The sequence below is a fragment of the Silene latifolia genome, chromosome X, assembly GCF_048544455.1.
Source record: "Silene latifolia isolate original U9 population chromosome X, ASM4854445v1, whole genome shotgun sequence".
NCBI classification, from domain to species: domain Eukaryota; kingdom Viridiplantae; phylum Streptophyta; class Magnoliopsida; order Caryophyllales; family Caryophyllaceae; genus Silene; species Silene latifolia.
The window spans coordinates 192,805,270-192,810,179 of NC_133537.1; the positions used below are offsets into that span (position 1 = coordinate 192,805,270).

At 34.3% G+C, this 4,910-nt stretch overlaps 1 long non-coding RNA gene across 1 annotated transcript; it reads left to right on the plus strand.

Annotated features, from left to right (window-relative positions):
• The first annotated feature begins 3,423 nt into the window (after positions 1-3,423).
• Positions 3,424-4,454, plus strand: LOC141621677 (uncharacterized). Its single transcript, XR_012532566.1, has 4 exons — positions 3,424-3,533; positions 3,659-3,731; positions 3,838-3,936; positions 4,134-4,454. It is a non-coding gene; the product is annotated as an uncharacterized LOC141621677 (long non-coding RNA).
• Positions 4,455-4,910: the final 456 nt, after the last annotated feature.

The window sequence follows — 4,910 nt, forward strand, 5'->3', positions numbered from 1 at the left end:
TCTCTTGTGTAACACTATACACGAGATCTCACGGCATCTAGGGTTTTTAGAAGAAAACATAGATCTCCTCCTCTACTATAAATACAAACACTTATTCATTCTTTCAAAATAATTTTCAACCTTTCAGCTTTAAAATCTCCTTGAAAACAACTTAAGTTTATCATTATTTTGCAATTGAAAATAGTTTTGACAAGTCGTATTGTTCTTTATTGCAATTACTTTTAAGATTACGTTATTGGATAATATTGCTTCATATTATTCCTTACTCGTTCAATTGTGTGAACATTAGAAGAACAATCAAGTGCTTTCTTATTAACGTAAGTTAGTCAAATCGAGTATTTAACAGTACTCAAATTGAGTTACAACTAGAGTTAGTTGGACGAGTTAGGTTAATTATTTTGTAATCCGTAGAAAGGTACTAAAAAAATTAATCGAAAATAGCGGACGTAGGCTTCGACCTGTGATGCTGAACCACTTCAAAAATCCATGTGTCCTTTGCCTCTCTTTCTTTCGTTTCATTTTGTTCATTTCTAGTTCACGTACAATCGAGTTAGTTGAATTTAATCAATAAATTCATACTAATTACTACATACACGCTTCATACGGACATAATCGAAAAAGTGGGCATATTTACTTATAATCAATTAACCCCCCCCCCCCCCCTTAAGTTTTTAGAATGACTAACGTCAAAGGATCTAACCTAGCTTGGGTACCTAAAAACTTTATCTAATCCTTTTGTAGGTTGTGGTGAAAGAAAACAATCTATGGTGCCTTGATAGTGGTTGTTCAAGGCATATGACTGGAGATATAAACCTATTTCTTTCACTTGAACTCTTTGACGGAGGTAAGGTTACCTTTGGAGATAACAAGAAATGTAAGATTGTTGGCGTTGGCAAGGTTGGTATATCACTACTACAGAATTCATCAAGGACATCAGTGGATGGACATCGGATTTTTGAAAAAACAGATGTAATAAGTTTGCACATCGGATTTTTATAAAAGTCTGATGTAATTATATTATATGGACATCGGTTGTTATTTTCAACCCATGTCCATTATAATGAACATCGGATTAAATTACAACCCATGTCCATATAATCCTCAATTTGGGCGCAAAATGAAAACAATCTCCGTCTTCCATATTCCTCAGTCCTTATTCCTTACTTCCTTCTGAAAACTATAACCCTCTCACTCATCTCACAACTTCCATCTCCCGAGTACCACAAGCAGCCGCTGACCATAAACTCGTCGGTCGTCGCTGACTTTGTGAGTAGCCCTTTCATCTATCACCGGTATACTCTTAATTGGCCACAAGCGCTCGCCTACGATTCAATCAATTACAAGGGTTTTCCCCACATCTCGATCTCAACTTTTATTTGTAAAATCAGGTCGGTGAGTTACACAATCTCTATTTGACTTATTAGCAGTAAATTACTAGTCGTTTTCTCTAATTGTAAGTTTTAATGGATTGATTCTTTGGGTTCTTTGATTTGAAATCCCCAATTACTCAAACCCTAATTTTAATTTTTGTTAATTTCATTTTCAGTTCTCTTTTTTTCTCGTCACTTATATGATTACTTGGTTGTTAATAATTGATTTCTCGTAATGGCATTTCTGGGTCTACCATTAAGAGTGATCCAAGTAATGCGTCCAGGTAAAATGAGCATACATTCGGGGAAGCATGGTGTAATAAGAATAGTAAACAATGCCAGATATTGGAAGTGATTCATTATTTTTAATATTTGATTGCTTGATTATCAACCGATGAGTTAGGGTTCATATGATATTTGGGTTCTTGATTGTGTCCTCTATTGTATCTCGATCTTTCACTCACTGTCGTCGGCACCGATTCCGCTTTCATCTACAGGCGTTGTTTCGACATCCTTTTAGATCCTTGGTGCAACAAAATACCTTCTGGTGTGTGATTTACATTTGATTTATTGTTTTGATTATTAATTTGCTAGTGATTTTTGATTGATGGACTAACATTTATGTGGATTACGACTATTACATCTAATGTATGGTCATGTTATTGGAATTTAATTCAATTCTATTACCCCCTCCGTCTCAATCACTTGTTTGCCTTTGATTAAAAAGACCTCGCACAGAATTATAAAGGCAAACAAATGATTGAGACAAAAGTAGTATTCATCTTAAGAATTCTCCTGTGCGTTTCATCCATTAAAAGTGTGTTTGGTGAGATCCCTTAGAGGTATTAATGGTCATAGTTAGTTCATTGTGTTTACTTAATGTAGTGTTTATTATAGCAAATAATTCTGTAATTAAATAAATTATTCAATGGTATTATCCATTTTTGTTTTCCTTTACTTTTTAAAGATTATTGCAAGTCTCTAATGGAGGTTTAATGCATTTATTTACTTGTTTCAAGCAAAAGAAATTTTTCAACAGAGACTACTTGTGTGCTGTAAGTTGATGTCTTGACTAGTAATGCTTATGCCTAGTAGTGTTTATTGAGTTTTCATTTTTCGACATTTGAGTTCCTATTAACTCAAAAATGAACTTTTTCCCGAATCCTTGGGGCATTGATCTATAGAGTTAGCTACTTAGCTTACTTTTGCGCATTGAGCAACATTCGAAGGCCATTGCATTAGAAATTTCTGCTTTTGCAAAAGGTTCAATACCTATCTTGCTTGTTTTTCTATCTTATAGAAATCACCTACTATTTAATTTCTTGTCAAAGGTTGATATCAAAGTTTAACTGCTTTTCATTTCATTTGATCAAAGGTGTTAAAATGATAGCTTTTCTACCTTTTTAGGGGCTTTCAATTGTAAGGAATGCTCATGAATTTTAAAATTGTCAACTGACTAAAATAAAAAACAGAAGGGCTAAGATAGGAATGCTGCTTCTTGGCAAACTTTATTCCTCAACCCTTATAATGCAAGTACATCTAACATTAAGATTTATCCATATTAATTTATCCATATTAATTTATCCATATCAAAATACTTGTAACTTGTGGGCATACTTGAATGTTGTATCTTCTATTCTTCTTTCTTGATTGTTTTCTCTTACCCCAAGAGAGATTTTGAGAAAATTGTTGTCGGTGGTGCCATTTGCCTTGACTTATCAAATTGTTTTGGCATAATATGGTGTAAAATGCTGTAAATAGATGTTGTTTTACTGTTATAAGATCTGAATTGCTGAACAATCTTGTTGTTTTGCTAAAATATGCTGTAAAATGTTGTTGTTTTGCTGTAGTTGAGACCTGAATTGCAGAAAAATCTTGCTATTTTTGCTGTAATATGGTGTAAAATGTTGTGAATTGCTGCTGTTTTGTTGGATAAGGTGTAAATTGCTGAAATTTGTGCTGTTTTGCTGTTATATGTTGTAAAATGCTGCAAAATATTGTGGTTTTGCCATTTATTATTGATTATCATGTAAATAAGTTACAAATTATTTACAGTGATCATTGGATGCTCGTTGTGACTGACGTTGCTGATCATAATCAAGTGCATTGGTTCGACTCACTAGGAAGGTCAGTGCCGTCAAAGTTGAGATCTTTAATTAATGCGTAAGTTCATTTTAATAGTTCATTTATTGATATGCACATAAATAAATGTTCAACTGATTAGAACATTAAAAATGGCAACTATTATTGGCTGACAATCATTTATTTGAAACCATGTTTATATTTAGATCGGTAAGAGTATACGGCTACAATGGTGGGGAAAGAATGCGTTCTCAAGCACCGCAATGGCTGCAACATAATGTAACTTGTTGCTTATTATGACGACAAATTCAATGTCTGATCATCAATCACTTTTAATTGACAAAGTCATGTTATTGGTTTAATTCTTGTCGAGTTGTTGTTTTAGTGTGCTCGTCAATAAGGTGTTGTAGAATGCGGGTACTACGTCATGAGGTACATGCTGGAAATCGTCACGCGTTCTAATCCAATAAAAGCTATCAATGAGGTCAGTTTCGACATTATAGCAAAACTCGGTATTTTTTCAAGTAATTATCCTACTTTGACCGCCGCCTATACGCATTGTGGGCGAACCACGCCAATTCAATGAGCTAGCCGCACCTCTTCCCTTAATTATTAGCTTATATGAAGCTGCCCTTGTGAGGCCATGTCTGACTGTCCCATTGTCATTAATATGCATTACAGGTTTTTCAAGACACCACGCCATATTCACATGAAGAATTAGATGAGGTTCGGGACTTGTGGGCGAACTTTTTTCTCAATATCTAGCCGTAGATAGCTAGCTAGCATAGTAATGTATTAGGTAATTGCATTTTGAAAAACTGATTACATGATCTGCAAGACCATATGTTATGTTGGCTGGGATTTGTTATGCCCTTTGTTGTTGTTCGTTAGTTGTTGAATTCGGATGACGGAGACGGTTGCGTTGTATGTTGATTGAGATCGGTTTTTATTAATTGAAATCGATCATTTTGGTTGAATGGCAGTTGGCATGTTTTGTATTAATGTTTTGGCATTCAAATTGGTGTAATGCAATATAAATTGGCCTGCTCTTTTCAATTTTTTTTTAAAAAAAAACAATATAAAGGACAGCGGATTTATAAAAGTTCGATGTAATTCTAGCTTCAAAGGACATGGGCTTTCTATAAAAATCTGATGTACATTACACATATGGACATCGGATTAATGTTAAAATCTGATGTTCATTACTCATATGGACATCGGATATATTTAAAAATCCGATGTGCATATATTAATGGACATCGGTTTAAAGTCCCATGTCCATTACACCCCATATGGACGGGACTGAACTCTACATCGGCCTATAATCCGATGTCCATGTGTCTAGAAGTCCGATGTCCTTCATGATTTCTGTAGTAGTGTATCTACTTCTCATTCTATTAGTGATGTTTATCTTGTTAGAGGACTCGAGCATAATCTACTCAGTATTTCTCAATTATG